This window comes from Ischnura elegans, chromosome 3, assembly GCF_921293095.1.
Source record: "Ischnura elegans chromosome 3, ioIscEleg1.1, whole genome shotgun sequence".
In the NCBI taxonomy this organism is placed as follows: Eukaryota; Metazoa; Arthropoda; class Insecta; order Odonata; family Coenagrionidae; genus Ischnura; species Ischnura elegans.
This window is the reverse complement of record NC_060248.1, coordinates 11,439,346-11,466,801: the sequence shown is the minus strand read 5'-3', so window position 1 is coordinate 11,466,801 and position 27,456 is coordinate 11,439,346. Positions and strand designations below refer to the sequence as shown.

The following is a 27,456-nucleotide window of genomic DNA, read 5'->3' as shown; positions in this document are numbered from 1 at the left end:
CCATTGGGGTGACAAAACCGCCTCGAAGGCTTTACTGGGGGAAGACATTGAAGGAGTCATTTAAGGAGCAAGGCTTCGTGTTGGTCGTAGTGGCGTGGCAGAGAAAACGCAGGTGGCCAGGAGTAAAAGACGACGCATTCAAGCTTACTACGTGCAGTTGGGAATAGGCAAGGGCACTAGTGTTTTTACACCGTCATGGGCCTCCGGGTGATGACAATTGCCTCCCTAGGGAAGTTCACAGCCCCGAGAAATACCGATGACCTGTTTCAAGGTAGGTGACGTGGACAACTTAGTTTCGCATGCATTCCAAAATTGTAAGGAACTATAAACTGGGTCGAATGAGGGAAAATTATTTTTTAAACGATTATTTTTAACGGCATTACGCTTCACTTCGTGGAAGTACATTGTATTTGTAATGGTAATTCGTACTTTTCCAACAAATTATGTACCTTATGATGCCGCTCAGCGGTGAAAAGAGTTTTACTAATAGAAATTCGGTTGAAAAATAGGTACAATTATCCGTAATTAATACATTTAAAAAGGATTGTTTCATAGATGATCCATTTATAATGGGTTATGAAATAGTGGTGTATGCTAGAATTAAACCCAAATACTGCGCTTCGTATCAGGGATACTACATACATTATTGTGAGTAACCGTAGAATATCTAGCAGCGTGCATTTAAGGAGTCACTCGCAATTGATTCGAATCTCTGTTAAGGCAAATAATATTTCCCTTGCAGAAAAGTTTCTCGGGTTTTCCACCGGTTGATGTCGTCCATGTCTCCCGACGTTTCGATCTGCGACTTGCTGATCATCCTCAGGGGATCTTCCGAATTCCTATCTCATTCGGAAGATTCCCTGAGGATGATCAGCAAGTCGCGGATCGAAACGTCGGGAGACATGGACGACATCAACCGGTGGAAAACCCGAGAAACTTTACTGCAACTGATACGCCGGGAAAACCTAAGATCATACAATATTTCCCCTCCTCATTTTTCATACAATGTACGGTTGGGGGTGAGCGAGGGCACCTGTGTTTTTACGCCGTCTTTTAAATCTGTTTAATGAACTGCTCTACCCTGGGTGAAGACGTGGCTTCAATAAACACTGCTGACCTATTTCAGAGTAGCAGATATGGACAACTGAGTTCCTCCAGCGTTCAAAACTGAAAGGCGGTATGAAAATAGATCAAAAGAGTAAGGCTTTTAAGACGGAGCGTTACTCTAGCATTCCTCCTCCAGCCATGATAGGTTCTTTCCCGACAACGCATGCATATTGTATTTCCATTTGCGCTTTTATAGGATTAAAGGCAGTTCTTTCATCTTACATCCTTCATTGCGGATTTTTATTCCATCTTCAAGCAACAAAACTTCAGCAAGATTGCCATTCGTAATGACCAATAGGATCCCTTTTACTTCTGTAAAATTGATTGCATTCTGAATAATTTAAAGTACTTGAGTAAATGTATCGGAATTCAGGTAGTATTTTAGCACAATGTGCATGATTTTTCACTTTTCCACAGATATTTCGGGCACAATTGCCCTCATTTCCTTCGTGGCTTATTCCTTGTTTCATTGAGACATTGAGAATCTGAGTAAAATTTATTTCTATTTAATGAATGGAAATTGATGGTAACGGAGTTAGGTAATAACTAAGTTACTATAAAAAAGCAATCCTTTGAAAATAATGTACGTCAAAATTCTTTTGTTTTCCCTTTTTTATTTAATTTTTTTATTATATTATTGTAAAAAAATCCTCTAACTATTTATTCATTATCAATATTGTACAATCATTTTTTCATTTAAAGCCCTGAGGGTGGTTTGAAATAAACCGAAACGTAGGCAGATCACTTTTGCACTATTTGGCATTAACTCCAAGAATTTAAGATCACTATTCCTGTCACGATTAAATAGATTAATTAACAGTACCTCTCTCCGGAATCTTGGGGAATTGGCTATCGACACATTAATTTCCTCCAACTTCCTCAATTTAATGATATTTTTCTCTCCTCTTATTGACTTTATTTGGTCATAATCAATCACAAATTTAAATTTTATTGTAACGCAAATACCTTCCTTTTTTCCAACGATCAATTCAGTTTTTTTCATATATCATTTCAGAATAATCAAATTTTATTAGTTTTCTCCATAATTTGCCAACAATTAAAAAATATTACTTTTTTAGCATTTATTTTTCTATTTATGGGTGACCAACATTTTAAAACAACTCTATTGGAAGATTTCAAGTAGTAGGTTTCCAATTTAGGTAAATTCTCCCACGCATATTTGACCATTGAATATTCTGATGCTCACACCGAAGTCTACCAATTCCTACTTCTTGAATATCACGTAAACATTGATCTCGAAGGAAAAACACTCCCTCACTCCAGTGATAGTAGACGAGCCTCAATTTGCGTGAACTAACAGCTAGCTTACTTATTATTTTGAGAAATTGAATGCAGTGCAATTTCGCGCCCGCCAGTTCCGGGTTGTTGGATTGAAGACATTGAAATACATGACCTAGAACTCTTTTCGCAATGTTTAATAAAAAACCAGACAAGTAGTTTCTCATACAGTGCAATTCAGTTCAACAGCTTACAGAATATCTTATGGAAAGGAGCCGTAAAAGAAGTTTCCATTCTATCATCACGCATAGACTCAAAAAGTTTTGCAATTATCTTGTAGAATGTGTGGCACGAGTGCGGCGAAGAACTCCGTGACCTCAGTGACAACTCTATTTCACTCTGTATGAATCTACGTGCCCGTAGAAACCATATTTTATGACTTCTTCCTACCGTGATAAATATCTTGTCTTCTTCACCCAAAGAAGCTGTATCCTCAAAATTAGTTGAAATTATTGAGTACTACTCCTTGTATGTTGCAATTTTTGGCTGAATCAATTTAATTAGATATAACTAACAGAAAAAAAATTGAGGCGACTTTTATTTTTTCTTTCTCCGTGTTGATTCACATTATTGAATATCGATTTTAGTTTTTGAAAGCGTTACCATGGTCAAGATCTCGTTTTGAAGTTATGATTTTTTTATTATTCGAGTTAATCATAGAAACATTTGTTTTAGAAAATTAAGTTTATCAAGCGCAAATTTATTTTAATACATGTTTTAGCAGCTTCATGGAAAATTGATTGCGTTAGCTTCACGGTAACTTTATGCCGACCTAAATACTTAATGGTGTGAACGCATTTTTAAGTCTACTTTCTTCCATCAGGCTTTCAAATTGTCTGTCAATGTTTGACTAACTTGAACTTATGCTGAGGGAATGAAACTTTTCTTGCAATTTCGGATCTCCATTTTTTCCTGACATTAAAATCGCGTCGTCGCTTTCAAGTCAAACGAAAATTCTCACATCTTTTTCAGCTCTATTCAAACGAAAACACGATTTGAATTACAAATGTAAATGTAAGAGAGTGAGTTTAAAGTTGCTTACCGCACCGATGGTTGTGGGCAAAAGGTATTATGGCATTAAAACTTCATAGCTTTGTTAAATACTAATGGTAAAATTAATAATATACGTGCAATCACTAATTTAATTTCATTGGCATTTTTTATTGTTACTTTGTTGTTCTTGGCCCTGTGGATGCTCAAATCATTGAGAGAAAAGTTGGTGATAAAAGTCGACAAATAATTTTAATCTAAAAAGACTAACCCATCCCCATTAGTTGTGAAGAAGACAATGGTGAAGAAACACAGCACCAAACCATATCAATAGACTGAATTTCCACTGTAATTTAATGTATTCTACATTATCAGGACATACATGGTCATGGCACCATTCCCTTACGACTTGGAACGTGTGAGACCTCGAAACATTTGTGGAAATGGACACTCTCACCCGGATGGAAACCCGAGAAAACCTCACTCAAACTTTCACTCAATTCCCTTTTGAGTTATACATGTCATTGAGATCCCTTAAAAGTTGGCGAGTTTATAGTTGACCCACCCTAATCTAAAGGCGGATCGCCAGGGTGAGCTGATGATTTCCTGCTACCCCGGATATCAGATGTCCATATCCCAAGCACGTTTCCGTCAAAGGAATGCATCGTCGTCTGCGATGGACTGGTCGTTTCAATCACGGAAGAAGTTCGTCTCTTACGTGAATCTGCGCCTAAAGGGCTCCGAAGCTTTTCATGGTAGCGACGATGTGATTTCATGGGTCCCAGCAATCCTGAGATCCGACCGTCCGTCTTTGACGATGAAGGTTCATTTTCTCCGAAAAATTCATTCTTGACCCCTCCCTCTTCTGCAGGTGTCGAAAGTGCTAATATACATTGGAAGGGGGCGATGGGGTTAGCCAAGTGCCCTGGCAAAGATGCAATCAAGGAGCGCACAAAGGCGAATTCCCCTATTTAAAAAAAATCGAAAGGAAACATTTAAGCAAGCGTAATTTAATGACTCGCTTTTGCTCGCTGGGGTGGCTCTGACCCCCAACCCCCCCTAAAAAGTCCTGCGGCCTGTTATGCTCAATATGGAAGGCCATATACTCTTACCCTGCCATTTATTACTTGAGAATCGTTTACTTTTCAGTTGGCTAGATTAGATATAAGCAATATTTCTACTCTCAAGTAAAACGAGCGTATGGTACGTAGGTTACAATATGAAAATAAATTTTTATAGAAGAGAAATATTTTTCTGAGGGACTTAAAAAATGAAAAAAATTTCTATGAGTCCGACAGAGTATCTATAATATTCAATTCAAATACAAAAACACGTTGAGAGCATATTCCACTGTAGCACTCAATTCATACTTAATATCTTAAAATAACATAACAATGAACTGCAGTGAACTACATTTTAATTGATAAAGCATTACATAAATCGAATAAACAATGCAAAAAATATACCTAAAAATACCAGTTTCTGATCAAACTCATCGCAATTTGGATTCATATAGAGCATTGAATATTTCCGTTACTTTTACCAAAAAAGTTTGACAAATATTGTTCGATAAATACAATTTACATGGCAACCATTAGCTTGATAAGACAACTAATATCAAACTCATAATAAGCCCTACGTAGCGTGAGCCGATGAAAGATATTTAGAAATGTCCTAAGAGTTTTGAATTTACCCATCAGCATCTCATTTGAATGTAAGCAACTTATAATAATGTATATCTAGATGTACGGATGAATACTCGTGCATTTCCTCGGAGCTAACGATTAGTTTAGAGTTAGATGTGTCTCAAATGAATTTATTATAGAGGTGAAAGGGAAACAACTTTATTTAATACTTTTTTATTAATTTCCACTCCGAGGAAAACAGCATGTATTGGCTTCAACGGACGAGATGTTGATGAAAATGTTACGAGGATTAACAAAGAAAATATTTTGCAATGTTCACTTAGAATTTTAATCGAGTACAACGCATTTCAAAGCTCCTGAGTCATCATCAGGTATATTTCTGGGTGATTAAGCAGTGGCGTTGAAACGCATTGTAGACAATTTAAAGTCTAAAGCCTGAATCACACGATCTTTTTTTTTCGTCGCGAAAGTGATCACTATCGCGATCACTAGGCGAAATGATCGTCGCCGACAATTGTTTTTCGCGTTCGCGATCGCGATGAGGATTCCCATCGCTATTTTTCATCACTAGTCCGATCGCTTTTTCCGTCGCTAAAACTGCAGTTATGCTGACATGTCACTAAAACGCCATATCAGCCAATCGGATCGCATGTCCATATGGAGCGATTGCAGCGCAACGTTTGACAATTGTGGGAACGACATAGATAAACAAACACGCTATATATTTTCGTGATGCGGGTCCTATGACAACGAGCTGTGATATCGGAAATTATGCGAAAAGCGACGGCGGGAGTGACCGTGTGATTCAGAAAAGTGATCACTAGACCGATCGCTTTTCGCGACGGGAAAAGTGATCGCGATAGTGATTACTTTTGCGACGAAAAAAAATGATCGTGTGATTCAGGCTTAAGTGGACATTGGAAAATCTTTTATTTATTAATCAGCATACATTGGCCTTTTGCATCGAGATTTCAACAAGGTAACGATAACCCGTGTACAATCAGCCTCACACTGCATATGGACCGATCCACCAGTCGGTACTCGAACCCACGACCTCTTGCTTTGCAGGCGAGGACTTCACCCCACCGCCACCGAAGCCGGAAAAACTTAAAAATATTTCACCCATCTCCTCGGCGATGTAAAAATCGGAAGGAGGATCGCATCCTAGAATAAAACACAAATTGGCCTTCCTATCCCTCCGCCAACTTCCTTCCCGAGAATAATCTCGTTATTGAATCTCAGGATCGTGTAACTTTTATCCCTCACTACGCAACGACTTCCTTACAGCTTGATGAGAAATTTCAGGAGGATAGGACTTCTTATTTATTGCCAATTTAGCGCGTATAAGAGCTTTTGTGATTTTTTCACCATTATTTTAGAATGTATAGCAGCAGCAAGGGGCGCATGAAATCACCCGAGTCGTCTAGGAGACATCCTTTTACCCAGATGCAATAAACATCTTCATGCAGTGCATGTCAAATCCATAACGTTTTCCAAGAAAACCCTAATTTCACTGAAGAAAATATCATCGCTGTGGAATTTAAAAGTCCAAAGTACCTTTTTGAGTGGTGTTTGATTCAGCCACTCTCCGGGTATATTCATGGTACCAGTATTTCCATGAATAATGTCTCATGAAGAGGAGATGATGAAGTCTTCTCCAGAAAATCTCATATTCTTGAGTGGAGACATGAATCTAATTTATCCTTATACTGAATATGGAGTAGGATAAGTTAATCACAGTCGCAAGTTTATGACCTACCATCTCACTTTGCTAGCCCTTTATAGCATGAAGATTTAAAGTGATGAGGGAATAATTTCTCGCTCCAAGCAGCTCATATAATAACCCATACATTATGCTCCGATAATTCAATTTTTTATACCTTCATGCATAGATTTCATCTTATGTAACTCTATTGGTAGCTTGGGATCATGTGAATTATTATATTTGAATATTTTTCCTATAAGATATTTAAAAAATTGGGGAACCTTATTAGCCTTTGGCCTACGCCATAACCTCACGTGTGTTTCATCACTCCTTTTCCTGCAATTCTTTGAGAAGAGAATTAAAATATAACTAATAAGATTATGAATAATGAACAAGAGATAGAGTAGCGAAGTATTTCCTTGCGTGCATGAGTTGAGATATAAAATTCTCTCCTCTTTGGATGCGTAATTCTGCATTAGTAAGTGAAATCTTTTACGTTTCGAGTTGCGTATCTTAAAAAGAAATCTAAGTTTTCTACGGACATTAATTGCGTCATTCCTCAAAAATATATGTGGTTAAATAATATTTTCCCACATTTTCATTTTCCTTTAACATTACCTATAATGTTAGTTTGATGGAAAAATATGGTCCATCTTGTCATCTTAATATAAATAAATTAATAAAAAACCTACTTCCTTTGGTATTTTTATTTTTTTTCCTTTTATCTTCATCACCAATCAGGAAATGCAAATTTTAAAACGAATTGGATGTACATAGAGTTGATTTTATGAATAAAATAGGTCAGGTATTCATTGCCCTATCAATTTAAGTGACAAAAATATTTTTTATTTGAATAATGCTCTAATAATTCTCGAATTCTGATTCTAAAAATTCAACTCGCCGAGGATAATTATGTCATAAGCCTATACTTTTTGCATAATTATGACGATTTCGCGGATTCTTCACTTCTTCCGGGTAAAATGTTTTTTAATTAGAGAGAATTTCATTCTTCGACTCACGGAGGCAAGGAAATACTTCGATACCTGCTATCTTGTTTATTATTGATAATATCAATACCTAGTTATATTTTTATTCTCTTCTCAAAGAGTTGTGGGAAAAATAGTGGCAAAGCACGTGTGAGGGCATGACGTAGGCCAAAGACTAATAGCGTTCCCCAATTTTTTACACCTCATGGTGTAAAATTTTTAAATATAATGATTCGTATGATCTTAAATAAACTACCAACAGAGCTTCATAAGATGAAATCTATATCTGAAGTTATAACATTAAATAAAATATTGTCTCATAAATGATTCTGGTGATTATTTTATGTGATTGTGTATTTGGAGGGGTTTTTGAACATCACGCATTGTTCGGTTTTGTGTGGCATGTATATAAACTATGCTACATTTTTCTCGACTGTGGTTTTTACATACTCCTAACTGATAATTTAACATTCTATAAAATATTTAAAATTGGTGTTTTAAGCGATTTCTATATGTATGGTTTTTTATGGAAAGAACTTAAAATTTTAGTATTTTTATTTCAATTATACTTAAAATGTTTACACATATATAGACATCTGAACTTTTATTGCTTCAAGAATATTTTAGATTGCAACCGTATGGTTTAAAATGACACCTGTCTCTGGCTTCGGAGGAACACGTAGCTTAATATCCCTGAGGGTGACAGTAAATTTGTGGGAACTTTTACAAGGTACCGATACGAAATTTTATCAACCAACTATGGAGTAAAATAGAAACTAATATATATATCAGGAAGGATGTGCTCGGCTGTTCTCTGTTTCTTCGGCCTTGGTGGCGGAGGGGTAAAGTCTTCGCCTGCCAAGCCGAAGGTCGCGGAATCGAGTTCCGCCTGGGTAAGTTGCACTTATCCAGGGCATGGGCGTGTGTGAATGTCCTCCATAGCTGACTGCTGTTGATTGCTTGTTGTAAAAACCTTGGATGAGCCGTTAACGGGGAGATGTAAATAAATAAAAAAATGTAAGCGCTTATCTTAATAGGAATGGTCAGGCTCGTAGAAGGCAGAGTGAGATGGCAAGTCGGACGTCTGGTTCCACGTCTTTAATTCACAGAGCACACAGTTACATTCCCCCCCTCCGACATAACAGCGTAAGACTCTCTTTGCATTTTCCCTCCGAGAGGCTGCCTCCCGTGTCGCTTCCGTCTCGTGACCCTCTCGGCGTCTTCCTATTGGCCAGAAAAGGCAGCATGATTATGCATTTCCTACGCCTTCCCACGCCAAGATACTGCAACGTGTTAACACTTTGCGTGCCATGGACGTAATATTTCGTCTTTCCATTAAATTGGCTTTGTATGCGTGGAGCCGTAATATTTTGCCCGTGGTACTTTTCCAGTTTACTACTCAGTGGTTCTGTTTTTTCAAAAATCAACTGCTCGATGGAAAAAGAGTTCACTTTGTGTCTTGAGGACGAAAAGTCCTCTGTAGCTACCGGTATCCTTAACTTAGGCCACTTTCTGTTAAAATTCTATGGAGGAAAGAACCGTTCGTTGAGGGTGCAGTGACCCTTATGTCATCCAGGATTTATAATGCTTTGCTTGGAGAAATGCTTTTTATGATTTCCATGCTTTAAATAGTTCCAATTGAGTGTAATAAAAAATTATTATGCATGTTATGGCGGTACATCATATGTTGCAACTTTTTTATTTCTCAAAAACTTTTCATTGTTTTTCCTTGTAGGTTTTCATTGCTAAATTATATATTTAAAAATTAGCAATAAATGTTATTCAACTCATTCATAAAGAAGAGAAAAGTCCATTTTTACTGAAATACACATAGATATAAATATATTTTTGATGCTAATGTTTTAAAAAATGTACGAATTTAGTAAAAATGGCTGGATTTTTCAGTAGGGCTTTAAAATTTGCTGCCGGCACTCAAAGTGTTAAACGGAATAGTGTTAGAGAATTATGCTGAGACCAACTCCCATGCGAGAGGTTGCGAGGTGTTAATCGGCGTAGGGTTTTAGAGACATGCGCGAAGACGGATCCCACGCGAGAGGTGTTAGGAGTTCCAGATACTCGACCCGCCACTTGAACGTGACTCTGCGTCTAATTCTTCTGTTACCCCGAGACCGAAACCGAACTGACACGAGACGGCAAGCGACACCCTTACAATAATAATAATTACTCACTCATTTTCGCCAAATCATGTTTTTGAAACTTGTAACTATTTTAAATGTTATGCAACACCTTTTCTTACAGTGTGATTGAGAGTTTTTTAAACTCTTATTTGGAGTGAATTTTAGATATCATTTTTTCACTTTTGTTTTTTAATATTTTCGCAGCGATTGGATGTCCATAGTATTGGACATTTTCGGGTGTATTGCCAAGTGTAAAATAGCTAATACTAGTGCATCAATGTTCCATATCCATGGCCACTGTCTTATCATATTTCAGTACGTATTACCTCTGTGAGTGATGGTTCTTTCTTTCTCTCTTCCTCCTCTTCTTATAGACTGTCTCCGTGGCGGTGTCCGTGCTCACCCTCACCTTCATCTCCGTGGATCGCTGGTACGCCATCTGCTTCCCGCTCAAGTTCAAGTCCACCACCGGAAGGGCCAAGACGGCCATCTTGGTCATTTGGTTCGTCGCACTCTGCTTTGGTAAGCCATATTACATATATGATACATATCCATTTATTTTATGCTTTACCAATGAACTGAGCCATGCTGTTCTTGATGACTACTCATGCCTATGTAGTGATCGATGGGCTTTAACGCATTTCCGCCCAGGAAATTTTCTCCATGCGATTATGAAGAGATTTTAGGTATTTTAGGCGTTCAGGAGAATGGATGGGTAACGTATGTAATTGTTTAGCTGCCTTCTTCTGTCTCTTATAATTTAGCCGTGCACGATTTCGATCTCACCTGTTTCAGCAGCTTTTATATATTCGTCAGAGATTGAATTATCGAACTAAATTCGTGTGAAACTCATGTTGGCGATTTATTTTACTACGAGCGTGATGCGCCCGCTCCCAGCGTGCTTCCACCGCTCTTTTCAATGCAGGTCCACAGAGGGATAGGCGCGTTTCTAATTTTAAAATGTAGAAAAAAAGGCAGAGTCTTATGTACAAATTTAATTGGAATGTTCATGTACAAATTGAGGTCAGACGACCTCTTTAAACACAACATTGGAAGTAATTTCACTATCCTCTGTTAGACGCACATGATGACTCATACTTGCGTATCAACAGGAGACTTGAATGTGGAATCAGCCGCATTTTGATAAAAGTTATTTAAATAATGCGAGATATTGTTGCAAATGAACAAATGTATCAGTTTGTGCGCCGTTAACGTCAGGAATATTTACCGGTTTTTGTTTTTTTTTAATTATTTGAAAACCAATTTAAGGAATTAATATCAATATTTAGGAAGTAAGATATGCCGTCGCATGTTCTCTGATAAATTCTGTGCATTTTGGTACCTCATTTGTAGAGTTTGGTTGCGTATAAGTTGAGAAAAAAGTATATATACAGTAGAAATAATATAGAAGATACATTGGTAAAATTGGTAAAAACTTTTATCCGCGGATTTGTAAAGCCCAAATGCAACTTCAATTTGCAGTAAAATAATCGATAATCGTATTTAAATTAACCTTTATCATCATGTGGAAAAAAGGGAAGTTCATTTCATGACTTTATGCGGCTGAAATGACGATGGTTCACCTCCTCGTGGGTGATAAAGCCGCTAATCTTAAATCCGTTATCGGGTAATCCGTTTTACTGGTACTTAAGATTCTCTTTCTTCAGATAAAAAATTATATTTTGCTAATTTTCTCGATTCCTTGCGAACTTCCCCAGATAACCCCAATCTTCCTCCATAATTATTCAACTTGGCCTGGCCTCTGGAGCCCTCCGCTTTGTGTAATTTCTTGTTATTCCTGAATTTTCGCGCCAATGTGGAAAGGCTCATCGCAAGCTTGTCCGCTCTTGTTTGCTGCTCAAGTAGAGGACAACTTTAAAGTTTATAATGGGACTTAAGACTCACGACTCAAGTTAATCCGCGCAAACATTTTGCCCTAATTCGTAATGTTTCCTAGCTTTTTCTCCTTCTGAGGCCTCAGAAATTCAGTGGTTTAAAACCATCAAAGTTTATTCCCATCGAAAATCGATTAGTTACTTAGATTTCTTCCACTGTTTTGTCGTAGTTTCTTGATATAAAGTATTTTGACAAATCGGTTTCATCATCATGTAAATATTGAAAATGTTTTCCCATGGCAATTATTAAGGATGAGGCGCAATGGTTCACAAATATTGTCCATGCATTACATCATGATATTGACGGAATGGAAGTGGGTGTATTCAGGTGAGTGAATGTAATTCAACTTCTACGACGCTGAGGCTTATGCTATTGAATGCATTCCATTCATTAGACGCGTAGCATCTTGATGTCTGGCTCGTAATTGAGGTTTAGTCCCAAAATCCACTGTACTAATGTGATGAGTGGGGGACGAATTTCACGACCTCTTTCCCGTCCATTCATCGTATAGAGACATGGAGTCTAGAGATAAGAAATGGTGCCGTGCCGCCCTGAGGGAGGAAGATGGCTAGAATGATCACACATCTGGTCTCCGTGGCGGTGTGTGGTTGCCTAACTGTGTCTCCCGGCGCCCCATCACGGTAAGGAGTGTAATGATTGCGGTGGAATGCCTCGCCTGCGGAAAATACTCGCGCCTCCCTTCTCTTCCTTCCTCGGCGATTTATGCGACGGATGCATCTATCTCTGCTTCGGGGGGGGTCCTTTCCCATCGCTAATGAAGGCGCTAATCAGCTCGTGAATCTCTCTCACCCCAGAGAGTATCTCGTCGCATCTCGCGTGGAAAGCACCCTCCCTCCTTCACTCTGACCCTCTCGCCATCGTTTCGCCACATCACTCTTGTCTCTTCATTTAACTCGCGCGTCGCGTCGTCTGGCAACGTATTCCTCGCCGTTCCCAATGGGCATCTTTTATCACCTGAGGCTTGATGCTTAATCATAACAAATACGTATGGTCTTAGCCATACAGATTTACGGTTTTTTTGGTGTCACGCATAAAATTAATACTTGAATTGGCATGGCATTTTTGAATTTGTCGATGATATTACGAAAAAATAGTCGCGTAGTAAATTCCTAGCCATTAAAACTCCTCTCCATTGCCAGCTTGATGAAAATGATTAAACTTCTGTTTAACAAGTTTAGTCAAGGTTTGATCAGATTTTGCATGTGGCACCAGCAGTTCTTTTAAACTTGGCTTTAACACAGTCACAAACTTGGTTTAAACCAAGTTTAACGACAGGGTTTGAGCCAAAAATCATACACGTTTCCTAACTCCACTTCACTTCGCAGGACCTCATTGGATTTCTAATTGTGTAAATTGTCTTGAAACTGAATTGTTAGATGTAGCAAGCAAGTTTTGGCTAATTTGGTTGAAACATAAATTTAAAAGATAGTAAATCAGGTATTTTCCGCATTTATAACAGGTTTTTGTGAATATTATTAAAGTATTCTACCGATTGAGGTAGGTTTCCATGGAGTACTTGAGAAGAATTCTGGGAGCCTCCCTCCCCATCAACCACTTCCCTCTTCAATTCGTAATAAGGCCTACTTGCTTTCATTCTGCCTAAAAATCCTATTATTTTCCTTCCTTCCCCTTGTTTACCTATCATCCTACCCTCTAACACTGTTTTCAACATCCCCTCCCCGCTAAGCACTAACTCCATCCATGCCTTCTGCCTCCTCCGCATCTCATCTAAAAGATGCCTCTCCCCTCCCACCATGTCCAGCACTTCATCGTTCCTCCTCCTCTTTTTCGTCTATTTCACCTTCTTCATTCTCCTCCACACCCACATTTCGAATGCCTCCAGCCTTTTCTCGTCCTCCTTCCTAAGTGTCCACGTTTCTGCACCGTAAAGCGCTACACTCCAGATCAGACTCTTCACTAACCTTTTCTTTAACCTCTTACAAAGCGAACCTCACAGAAGCTCCTTCCTGAACGCCTCATGTTCATGAACGCCTCCTTATGGCTGCGATAAAAGTGAAAATAATATAAATGACATATGAATAACAGGGGACACGGGAAAAAGCCCTGATTTTGTAAACCACCACGCCAAACTTATCTTACATATACTTTCTATCCCGCAAGCCGCCTTAATAGGGTAGTTTCCTTCATCAAAGAAAACTAAATGCATTGATTGCTATTCATTACCCACCATTAGGGTTTTCGTAATGTACAAATTATTTGGTTTTAGAAATACCGGTTTAGACGAATGGCAATGGTCAATTTATCCTCATTTGAAAAAGGCGCCCATGCGATTCCACTCCACGTGACGTCACAGGGACCTAGTTTCTATACGAGAGGATAGGAGTTTTACATCGTCTGAGATTACCAATGCATGTATGAGGCACAGAGCTCAGGGAAACATCTCTTAATAATCACCTATTAAAACTGCCTATGGTCGGAAAGTTTCCCTCGTTTGATGAGGTATTAATAATCCTTATTTAAGCCAAGCGCTACCAGCTAGCAGGGTACTCAGCTACCTGCTAGCAGCCTGAGTCGTATCAGCGCTCAAGCCTCGCCCCAAGGTCACCTCACAAGGCGGCAGGGGGAACCAGAAATACCTCACACGGACTTTATCCCATCATTCCTGCTTTGCCGTCGCGTTTTCGCGCGCTTGAAATTTTTCACTTTTCGTTTAGTCGCGAAAAACAGATATCGTCATTCAAAATCTAAGAGCGTGAAATGCGTACTCCAGGAGTAATAACCTCTCGATTTAGGCAGTAAAAAAATAATAGGAAACCACCCTATTGGGGTGTTGTGGGGGTGTTAGGACACCAGCCGTTTGAAAATAAAAAGGAAATGCTCTAAGGAAGTTCCGCCTACCATTTATTAAAGTCCTTTATTGTTCGGGGCAAAAACTAATCCCCGTACCTATCCGTTCGGCAAAATAATTTATCGCTTCTGCTGCTCGTGGAAATGTAGCGGGTTCTAATATAATGTTCTCCGTGTCGCTCTTAATGATAAGATCTCATCTCAATTGCTCAATAAATTCTAAGCCTAGCGCGCAACCTACAAGTCTCTAGCGGCTCCCAGTCTAATCCGTCTTGCATCTATGTAACGCTTTCTGTACTCCCGTACTAGTTATTGACGAATCGCGCAGCTTTACTTTGCGTTTTATTAAGTACGCGGATTAAGTCTTTCAGAGCCGGGTCCCATATATTCGCTGCGGTGTGCGAAATAGCACCTTACTAAAACTTTTTCTTACGAAAATCTACCCACAACATGCCATCATGTGCCTAAAGGGTGAAAGGAAGCTTTATGACGTCAAATATTTTGGCGGATGATGGAGACAACATGTTGAATTGCAGCGTGGTAATGTACCTAGTGACGCAGATGGTAGATGGCTCTCGCGAACATGACGCTCGAGAAGTGTGTGTGAGCGAATGGTTTTGCGCCCGCGGCATCCGCATAATTCCACACTCAATCACCAGAGGGGCGGAGTATCCGCCGAAACAGGTGCGATAAGGTCCTATATATCCTCATCTCTCACTTCAAGCGTTCCGGAATACACTTTATCTCCGCTTTTACACGCACACATTCATCATAAGGTCAAAATAAATCTTCTTTTCATAGTATGAAGCACACTCGAGCTTTTGACCGAGTATTTGGCTCCATGCCAACGGTTCTACAGCTGAGTTTGATGTCTTCCTCAGACAACAATTGAGTCACTCAGTACGTTAGGACGACTCTGGATTCGGCTATCGAAATACTTAACTTACAAACTAATCATTCACCGGCATACTTTCAGTCATTTTTCTCATTTTTTTTATATTTTACGCTTTATTTGTACCTAGCGTGTTTTTAACTTGCTCCATGATTATCAAGAACTTTAGAGCAGGCCTATGCAGTCATTGATGGGACCCTTATGAGCTCTCAAATCGATTTTAAAATACTTATATTGATCTGTTTCCGAATATTTTACAACTTTATGGCTGCATTTCCAATTTAAACAATGGTCGGTTATATTAAAAGAATAATGTTATTAATAAGATTGAAATGAACATACAAAGTGACTTTTCCATTTCCTTTTCAGAGTAATTCTATGTGGAATAATAATTACTCGCTAGTGTGTTTCATACTGCTTGCAGATTACTATTTTCCGCCGCCGCATTGTTGGAACATTCCGTTTTCTTATGGATATTTTTGCTTCATGGAGAATAATTGAGTATTTCTATGCTGGGGAGATATTTAAGCTGAAACAATTTCTTTTGCCCCGTGCTGTTTGCATGGAACTACAAACACATTCCTTATTAACTGCAAGATGTAAGTGTACTGAATATTAATGGTTTCCCTACGTAAGCTAGATGAGTGTGTCACCTTACTCTAGCGAACGAAAACTTTTCTCCAGGAACTTTTTGTAATGACAGTCCTTTTCCTAATTATTCTAGTGTGCTCAGATATCCACCGCAGCACCACGCATTCCATCGCAGCATAGTGAAACCAAGGGAAAGCCAGTCTATGTTATGTGCAAATTTATTTTATTTTAATTTAGGCATTTCGATAGGATTACAACCGAGGTCGCAAATCATTTCTCTACTTTTTATGACAAGCGCATTGATCAAGGATGTAACCAAACTATATTCTTACCTTAGTTCCCCTTTACCATATTCATGGTAATAATATAATTTCATCCGGATGAACAAATTATAATACTATTTTGTAGTTCACATCAATCAGACAGAATACTCTGATACCAGATGGCAGAGTGTGAATAAAATTCCTTGTCAGTCATTTTACGATGGGACCTTCGGGTGGTTATAACAGGAATCTCGCGTTATGATGCGTCGTCATGGTATTTATCCCTATTCCAGAACATGGCGAGCGTAGTCGTAATCTAAGGGTTGAATCTGCAATTTCATTGGATCTGTCGAGATATCTCCTGTAATTTATTCAAATTACTCTCGCCCTCCCTCACGCCTACCTTAGTCAGACCTTTCTCTACATCGTCATTAAAGGCCTGCTTTCTCCCGTCAACCTCGTGTGGCGTCTCCGACCTACGGGGCCAATGGCCTAGTGATAGTGCTTGCCGTCGCTCGAAGGGGCTGTGCCGAAGACGATAAGCATTTGCGACGTTACGGATGATAGGTTCATTACTGAAAGGAGGGAAGGCGTAGTAAAAGCTACGAGAAGAATGAATTGAAAGCCGAAATCAGACTAATTCCAAGATGTGTCGTGTTTGCTTTACTTATAGTCTTTCACTCACTCTGTGATGTTTGGTCACCTTCACCAAAACTCTCACCGGTTAATATTATTTACTCGCTTGCCTTACAACTATTTACGGGTCATTATCAAGGTAATATCAAGGCATCGAATTCATGAAAACTTAGAGTTTAGACTAAGTGAGTAAATTTAAATAATCGTGTGGAACATGCTAGAAAAAAGTGCAGCGATTTCGTTATATCGTTGTTCAATTAAGCAAGTGAGGATGTTATTCACACCAAAGATGAAAAAATGTCGTTTGAATTGGCCGGGATTCGAACCCATATGTCCCTATTGTCGATGAGACATGTTAGTAGCATGTTGGTAAGCTCACTGCTCCTCTGCGAAAGTGTTGACTCGAGATTTCAACACCTAAAATCCAGCCTAAGATACGCCGAGGGAGAAGATGGCTAGGTAGTGTAACTGATGGTATACCTCAATCTCGATTTGGAGATCTGGGTTTGAATCCTGGCTAAGCCCAATGGTTTTTTTAGTGGAGACCTTCATCCTTGGTTTAAATAACTTTGCAGCCGTGTGAAAGACTACATAAAAAGTTACTTGTTTCAGGCAGATAATGAGAATTTGATATTAACTTCCTTAGCGTTTTAACGAAGTTGTTCATTCATTCGTTGTTGTTCGACAACCTAAAATAAAACCGTTTGATCGATCAAAAAACATGAGAGTTACTCCATAAGGGTAGTGGGTTACGAACCAGAGGGGATGTTTAAGTGCTAAATTTATTAAACAACCGTCAATAACAGAGTAATAACCACTAAAAAAATATATACTTCAGATATTCTTATTCAATCTTACTTTCGTGTGGTATGCAACGATGATTTTTCCATGGGTACCTTTTTTATCCACTACATTGCAGTCCGTGCGAGCAATGAATGTGAGAACGGTTCAGCTATTTGGGCAGCACAATAGAAGAAAACAGGCACCGTGGTGGGGTTATTAGGAAGAGAACTGAGTTAGCAAAGGAGGCGTTCATGAACAGAAAGGAGCTTATGTTAGAGCTTAAAGAAACGACAAGTGAAGAGTTCTATTTGGAATGTAGCGCTTCACGGTGAGGCCTCTAAGTTAGCTGCACATATATGCTGTAACAATGTAATATGATAATTCTTTTTCTGTGCTACAATTCCACAAAGCTGAGCATAGAATTGCATTTTTTAACAGAAATAATGTCAAATTCAACATTCCGTTCTTTGAAATACAGTCTTTCTTGCAGATGAATCGATTTGATCCCCACGGCCGTTTAAGTTAAACTTGGCATTATCATACAAAGTAGTAAGAATTACTTTTACAACCATGTATGACCTACGAAATAATTAAAAGTCACGAATTCAAATTACTACAAGGCCCACCGTTTTCCAATTGCATTCATCTCAAATCGACAAAGGATCAAAGGTGTCGCCCTGACCGTTATAGGGACTTAAATTATGATTTTTTTAAGTTCCTCGACGATTCCAGAATACGAAGCTGGGTCATTGCACTGGAGTGCGTCTCGGCTCTAGTTTTCACTCAATTCCTGATTTCAGCGTTGAGGTAACGCCTCCAGCGAATGCTCAGCTCTTTAGCGCGCATTGAGAGGAGGCACGGAATTCATTACTATGGGCGAATGGATGGATGTTGATGGAAATTTGGAGAGAGCGCCTGGATGGATGCGAAGAACGTTGTGGAAGATGAGGATTGCGTAAGGTCAACAGCCCCACCCCAAACACGCCTCACATCGGAGATCTCCTGCAGATGGTCCTTCACTTACTTCGATCTGCTTTGCTTAGGCAAGCACTCTTGGCCGGATGTGCTGTGCGAGGGGGTAAGGATTGGTTCGAGGGAGAAACGTCAGCTGCCCACCGGCGCAAATGATTCCTGCTACCCTCTTCACCGCGTCAGCAAAAAAATCTCAATTTGCTGGGGGGATGGGCCTTACATATATTTTTTTCCATCCGCCGCTGTTTCCTATCGATTTCGTTGAGAGAAAGGGATGCCCCGAAGTTAGGATGTAGCGAAGTGGGAAATTTGCATGGAAAAGCGATTAACTCCGTCTGTTGCAAATGGGGATCGAGGATAAGTAAGGAGCGACCCCACCACCACCCACCAAGGGTGCGCTTCTTCGTTTTTCCACCCCCTTCACTTTCATCCCTCCATCGCGATCATCCCTCCTCCCCAACCAATTTTTCCCAGCCATCCCCGACGATAACTGCGACCAACAATGCATGCACGATGTAAAAAATGTGATTTTACGAAAATTTGAAGGAGTGCCTTTCTTGAAGTAGGTACATACATAATACATTTGAAACATTTCTCGAGATTTCCTGCGATTTTTTTCGATTATCCCATAAGTTTACATTTTCCTTTTTGACAAATCCTCTCTCAGCGCTCAAGAAATTCATGTGATAGTAATTAAAATATAAATACAAATTTGAAATAAATGGGTAATAAGTGTAGGTAACCTGAAACAGAGCATTTTTGCTTTATAATGCTAAAAATGGATTATGCAATAGTACAATCACCGCCACTACTCCATACTCATGATGACGCGATACTTAATTATTCTTATTCAATCAAAAAACTTATTTCCTATGTCAAAAACATTAACGATAATTTGGCATTAAACCATTTTCATTTTAATGAAATGGCTTCTCTGTTATTAAATCATAGGATTTATTTCCCAAGCGATGATACATTTTCCTCTGGAAACACTCAGATGCGCACGCTAATCCTCCCTCGCTCACATACTACCAACCAATGCCATCAGAGAAGATAAATTACTCAGTAAAAACAAAGTAAGCCTAATTATAATATTCCATGGAAATAAATTGTGCAGTGGGAAACAGTTGAAGTTGCGAGAGGTATCGGAACTGGAATATGCTGCCAGTGTTTGGGACCCTCATGAAAAAGGCTTAGTAACAGAGTTAGAACGCGTGCAAAGAAGAGCTGCCAGGTATGTGAAAGGTCGTTACGATAGTCTTGTTAGTGTAACTGACCCCTTACATAAACTCGGATGGGAATCTCTGTCGGACCGTAGATTGAAAAATAGACTAAACCGTTTAGATAAATTCAAGAGCAGTGTCTTTTCTAACGATGTTAACCATATCTTACGGACGCCAACACACTACGGAAGATCAGATCATATCAATAAAATAAGAGAGATAGATTGTAGAACAGACAGATTCAGAATGTCATTTTTTCCACTATCAATAAGAGATTATAACGGCAGCGATAGAACTCATAAATAGATTGTATGACTTGTGGTGTAGCCAACTAACCTCTGTAAAACTTAATGCATGTTTCTTAATTTTATTATTATTTCTAACAGCATATAGTAGTATAATTTGTTAATATGTGTGACGTTTTTTGTACTATGTGGTGTGCATTTTGGAGTACAATTGCATGCTGCATTCTGGTGATTGATCACCCCCAGCCAAACACCCGTGGCTCGCAGGATATTATGTAGATGTAGATGTAGAACTGGCCAAATCGGCCTTCACCCCGCACACAGCGCGCACAAGGATATACAAACATAGCAGAGTGGATGGGGATGTTATCGGAAGGGAGGAGAGTAAGCAGAGGGTAGAGAATGGGCGATAGGAGGCGCAGAGCGCACTTTTACGGTTCGGTCACAGAGTAGGGATATACAGAGAGGACAAAACGGCTGAAGGCGGTAATCAGCTCATTGCGCATTTCACCATGTTCTAAATAAGGAAACGTGGCTTGAGTTGCTATTTGGTTGCTATTGCTGCTATCATTCGCTCTTGGCGTGGAGTGTTGTCGCACAATTTTTTTTATTCCTCCACTCTTCAATGCTTTCACGTAGTGTGCTAGTATTTTAAATAAACGTAGAAAATGAAGGAAGTGGTAAATAAGACTAGAAGAAAATTTTTTGCTTGGCGCTCAGCCATTAACTGCAAAAACAATGCGGGCATGACGGAAGCAAAGTTGAGTTTCTTCAGTGTCTCTAAAGACCCTGAGAGGTAAGTAATTTCACATTTTTTCTGAGTTACGTTGCTGATCGAAGAAACTAAACTTATATTCGAGTATTATTTTGCATGCGAAATGAAATTATCGAAAAAGTTATATAAGAACTTGTGGTGTTGGCGCAGGTCCAAGGAATGGGTGATTCGATGTCGTCGGTCGGATTTAGGAAACAAGACTGTCAGTTATTTACATAATAACTGCCGGATTTGTGCGTGCGATTTGGCGTTCTTTGCTCTACCTTTATTAGTAAATAAATAATTAGGCTACTTTGAATTTTAAACCCTCTTTTTTCGGTGGATGGTAAGTCGTTAGCACTATTTGGTTTGAATTTACCGCATAATTTTACTTATTTTCAATATGGCCACCGTGCGATTTTTCATTACATTGGTAAATTACATTTTCATTACTATGGTACTGCCACCTAATGTCCCCTCTGTATATATCTACTCTGTGGTTCGGTAATGAGAAAATGAAGCAATGAACGCGTCGGAGGCAACGAAAAGTCGCACATCGGGGTTTGAGAGTATGTGATGCACCTATTTACTAACTTTGGTCGCAATCCATTCAGCCGTATGGAAACGCATAGCGGAGAGACGTACTCTTTTAAATATTTAACTAATAATGATTGCACAAATGGTGATTTCCACACTATTTTATTTAACACTTAACCGACCATGGTTTCGGCACTTCGTGTCATTTTTAAGGTAATCCAACAAAAACTCTCTCGGTATATATACTGTACCCAGTCCAAGGTGGGAGGTGGGGGCATATGGAATTGGAGTGAGGGAAGTGGGAGGAGTGAAGAGTTTTTGTTGCCGAGAGAGTTTTTGTTGGATTACCTTGAAAATGACACAAAGCGTCGAAACCATGGTCGGCTGAGTGTTAAATAAAATAGTGTGGAAATTACCGTTTGTGTTTTAATCGTGGATATAGCATTATTCCACAACAATAAGCCTGAAACGATTTTATACGTTAACTAATTATGTGCAATGGTACGGAGGATATAGTATGTGGTGAGACCTGTGGTGTAGTGTAAGGGGTGTAGGAGGGTGAAATTTGCATTGGACCGCAATTAATCCCACCTTATGCAGATGAAGACTCACACCCCAACCCTCTCTTACTGTCTTTCACCCCATCGCGATTCCACCCTCCCCTCTCTCCCCTTTCCTCCCTTGTTATTTGAACCTTTCAGGTAGGGAGGGCTTGAACCGAACCTTTGCGGATGTAAATAGGCTTTTCTCGTTCGATATTTCCATTCAGTGAGGGCATTATCCATTTTTTTCCTCGCCTAGAGGTGTATTAATACAACTTTCCATAGAGTAGCTAAATGTTGGTTAAAGTCGTGAATAAACACTGCAAATTTAGTTCGTTAATATTATTAATGTTTCTTTTTCTTTTGTTGCCAGAGTAAAATTGTACGTTAAAGAAAGTGTGATTGTTTTTCTGTTAAACATTTCTTGTGTGTGATGTGCATGTAAAAACCTGTTGCTTTCCTAAAAATATCCCTTTTTTAAATGTTGCACCTAACTTGAAAATAAGTTTATATTTTTTATGAATCCGTTTTTTTGGAAGAATACATTATTTTATTGTAAGAAATAGACAGCTTTACTATTAAACTCTAAGCGTTTACTCTTCCTAAACTTTTCACAATATTTATTTCAAGTTCATTCCACATATGGTTTATTTTAGGCCTGGATGTGTCAATAAGATTCAAAATATGTTTCTTGAGCCATGTATGTAGTAAAACTCCAGGAAAAATAAATTTTAATCGATAGTGATTGAGAAATAAGTCACGAATTAGGATGTAGATTCATAGCTCATCAATTGGTATCATAAAAAACTGAGTTTAAACTATATTTTTCCTAATTTGTCTATATTCTTTTTCTCACTGAAAATTTCTTTATCTCTCTGAGATCTGAAGGCTGTTCATTATTCTCAAATATGCATCTATCTGCAATTACTTTATCTTAATATTTTACATTACAACTGGGAAATTTTTTTGGAGTAAATGGTATTATTGTGTCCTCTCATTTTATTATCACAAAACCTACCATTTTCATTATAATTTCTCCATTTCCTACTATTTTTCCTCACTTATTGTGATACGTCATCGACACGTTACTACTTCGATTGCAGAATAGTAGTCACGAGATTAAGTGCACGCGAATATTTCATCTTCCCACTAAATCACTGTACATTTTCTTCCTCTATTCATCGAATCCGCAATTACTCCAATGGGTAATACCACTGAAAATGGATGATTATGCGATAAAGAAGTATTCTTCGTGCTGAAAATTAAAGTGCAAGCAGTTCTTCTCTAACCTTCATATTATTGGTAAAATCCCATTTTGAAAATCGTATAGTAATCTTGCGCTCCAAACGACCCATCGCCATGTTGGCTGAGCATGACGTCAGAGTCCAGTAAACAATACGTTTACGTGTCACTTATCAGTAGACTGTTTGTCCCAGTTTTAGAAAAACCCATGTATCTCAGTACAATTTATTTTTTCATAGTATTATACGTTAATTTCATTATCAGTCATATAAATTTATCCTGAATAATTGGCAGGTTTAAAGAATGTACGCATACTGGAAGATGCGGCACAGTCTTGGCAAATAGCGCTTAATACTTTTTCATCCTCCTCATCAACGGCGATTTCCACAGTATAATATTATTGTTCTCACTTAATTTTCTGGTGTCACCTTAGCACCAACAGTGCAAACGCTCAAATTTATTAACTGTTAATTTATGTTGCATTTCAATTTCGCGGCTTCTCCACCCGAGAAATCTTCATTATTGGAGAAGAAATAAGCGACCATGAATTAATCTACCTTCAGAATGTTCCCAGAAAGAATGCGTCTGTACGAAGTCGGAGTCAGCCTTTGCGCAATACACGCACCGTAAAAACTTTTAAACTATTCACAACTGTTTTTGACTCACCCTTCAAGTAATGATTCAGTATTACGTTTGTTATCACCGTTGCTGTTTTGTTATTGCCATGGAGCGAATCTGTTTACTCGCATTCTAACGTCTTAGTGCGTTCTTAGTTATGTGAAATAATTTAGCAATTTTTGCGAACTTTGAAGCTCTGTAGCAACAAGAATATTGAGAATTATGAAGTCATATTTTGCATACGTTAATAAATTTAATTACTTATCTATACATGTTGAAAGAAATTACCTTTTTAATTTTAAAAGAGCACCCCGTTATGCTGGTCTTCGGTTGCTTCTCTGAGTAGCGGCAGACACAATCATTGGGACATGGACTCCGCGTGGTAGTGTGACGCAGGTTCCCAGAGGGAAAGCGGCACTTAATGATGGTGTTGAGATGGAGAAAGGTCTGAGTTGGCGTGACATGGATGAACCCTACACTAATCTGAATAAATTATCGAAGATCTCTGTCTACGGAGCCCATGAAATAGTGGATCCAACCTATATTACGCCTACGCTTTCCGCATTCTAGCCATTTCCAGCCAAGGGGCATTTTTATCTCTATTTTGATGTAATTTTCATAAAACTTGAATATAAATATTTTTATTTGATCTTTAAGGCTATATCAGACGAAGTGTCTTTAACATCCAGTAGCAGATCCACTCCAGAATGTTGCAACGAATTTCTACAAATTTTTGCTTGAAAAATACGGGTTAGTTATCTTTCGTGAATGTACTACATCCTTCCCGAACGTCAGCTATCATCTAATTGAAATAATTTTAAACCTCAGAGTTAAATAAGCAAGATAATTGTATGGTAGCCTGCAGATAAGAGCAATAAACTTTGTTGTATTTTCTGAATGAGATCCAAATTTTTAACTACTCAATCGTTTAGGGAAATAAAAATTCCAGATTAAATTGAATACGAATAAGCCACATATTAGGTATTCAAAGCTGCAGTTTGAATTTCCCTTTCGGTGGATTTGGGAAATTATATTTGTAGTTAATAAGATGTTTTTATTATTCGCTCCTCGGTAGATTCGCATGAATTTAATCAGACGTAATTGGCGCTAATTTATTTTTGGCAGCAAGAGTGATGCTGTGAGGACATAGTAGTATTCTATTCTCTTTTCATATAAAAATATTGGTGTCCTGTAAAGACTTCGTCGTGATTTGTTGAGGGGTGTGATTTTTAATGCGGCTTCACCAAACATAAATGTATTACTAGATCCGTTAAAGCTCAAAATTTGCTTGATAAACATTAAAGATGTTAATATGAACTAATTAAAGATAGATACATATTTGGGAACTATAAACAGCAGACAAAATTAAAAGGGATAACTTACTTTTCAGTGAAAATGCAAAAAAAATAGTTTTAATCAGATTTTCAGCTAGAGACACTGCTCTACTCTCGAATAATAATATAAAAAGAGTATTTCGGTTAGTATCAACTATTTTCAACTATTTTCTTCCGTGCATTACAAAGGAAAGTTAAATTTTGTATGAAAGTTTTTCTAATCCAGGAGCATTAACCCCTCGCTGCGTATTCATAGGAATAGGGTGGTTTCCTATTATTTTTTTATTGCCTAAATCGAAAGATTATTACTCCTGGAGTACGAATTTCACACTTTAAGATTTTTGAATGGCGATATCTATTTTTGCGATTTAATGAAAAGTGAAAATTTTCAAGCGCGCGAAAACGCGACGGCTAAGTATGAATGCTGAGAAAATCCCGTGTGACGTCATTCTGGTTGCCGCTGTCGCAAAGGGAGGTGACCTTGGAGCGAGGGTATGTGCACCGCTGCGATGCAGGCTGCTAGCAGGTAGCACTTGGCTTAAATAAGGATTATTAATACTCTAACCACCGAAGGAAACTTTCCGACCATAGGCAGTTTTGATAGGTGTTTATTAACCCATTAATCCCCAGCGTTGCGTAAACGCAACATTATTGAATTGAAATTATTATAAAAAACCTTTGCTTCAGGATAATTTTTTCTCAGGGTTTCTGAATTCCTGAAATACCATTCGCTCTTTTTCAGTTATTTTTGGAAAAATATTCATCAAAATAATAATTTTTATTTTACTCCGAAATTTGCCTATTTCGAAGCGCTGAAGTACTACAAACTGTAAATATTTTTTTACAAAGATTTATTGGGCGATCTTGCTAGAGGTAATGTTTTCTCTTAGTTCTAAGCTTCTTTATTCATCATGTTTATTTTTGTCACGAACTTTCATCGCTACTGGTATAAATATGGTTGTTGTAAATAATGTTGCGTTTACGCAACGATGAGAATTCTCTGGTAGACCAGAGGGCTTGTCTCAAAGCATAACGAAAATCGTCAATATGGCTTTTAATCGACAACGTAGTCTTTTGGAGGCAGTTTAGATGCATTTGTGGCACTCACAGGTTGTGAGTTTGCATAATAAAGGGTGATTGGTATCTTGAATTCCAACATGGCCATCGGTACGAATTTTACATCGAACACTATGATACTTCGTGGAGTCAAACTGTTGCGCGCGCACGTGGAACCGATACAGGGCAATGTCATTCCCATGTCGTTGAGTGAAAGGATTACTTCGTTGACGTTAAATTCAGCTTCAGATGCATTCATTTTCAGAGATGGTAGAATGAGAGGGTGAGAAACCTATTAGTTGAAGCAGGATTGTGATGGAAGGTGGAGCGTTCCTCTAGTCGCTCATTGGAATTTTCTCCGTGCAATCCTGAGTTACCTATTTTTTCTTCTATCGCTTATGTAATGTAAGGCTATCTAGCTTCAGTTGGGTTCGTATCAGTGAAATTATCCTCTGAAATGCATCTTTAATTCTCATCCAGTAATTATATTAATCATACCGCAGTAGTTTTTGCTCGGCTTTTTGCTAAATAATTTATTCAGGGGTTTCCTTCAGATTTAAAATTGAAGAAAGTTTTATTCGTTATTTCTACGCCTCAGGCGTATAATTTATAAGAAGCGTCAAGAAGGTAACTGAAGAATATAAAATGACAGGAGAGGCGATTTATTATATTTTCTTAACTTTAGAACTACAATGGGGATTACATCTTCTCAGTATTTCGAATATTGCAGGAGGTGCTGCAAGGTAAATCATATTTTACTCAAGCAGTATCAAAAGAAAAATTGTCCAGTAAATGCGCACGCCCAGGTAAAAGATGCAAAGAACAAACAGCGGTGAATGTGAAAAAATAGAATCTACATCCGTAGGAGTCCCGAATTTCTGTGTGAAAAAGGCAATAGAAACACTCATTACTCAGTATGGAGGCCACTCACCAATTGAGCTCCGTCACTTATTTCTCAGTGGAAAATTAATTGAATTAATTTTGAGCTACTCAATAATTACGCTGAGGAGATTAATAACTATACATTTACTCAGAGTGAGGCAGATATAAAAAAAATAACTGGAATGGTAATGTTGTCGGGGTATCATATATTACCACGCACTAAGTTGTACTGGACAAGCCAAGAGTAGATGTCTGTCGCAATTGTGAGGCAATTTATGACGAGGATTTGG

At 38.4% G+C, this 27,456-nt stretch overlaps 1 protein-coding gene across 1 annotated transcript in view; it reads left to right on the top strand.

Moving 5' to 3' along the window:
- The first annotated feature begins 10,234 nt into the window (after positions 1–10,234).
- Positions 10,235–27,456, top strand: part of LOC124155438 (5-hydroxytryptamine receptor 1-like) — a 102,966-nt gene continuing 85,744 nt past the window's right edge. Inside the window, exon 1 of the mRNA XM_046529254.1 lies at positions 10,235–10,393. The gene's annotated coding sequence lies outside the window, so the exon portion shown is untranslated. The remainder of the gene's footprint in view (positions 10,394–27,456) is intronic.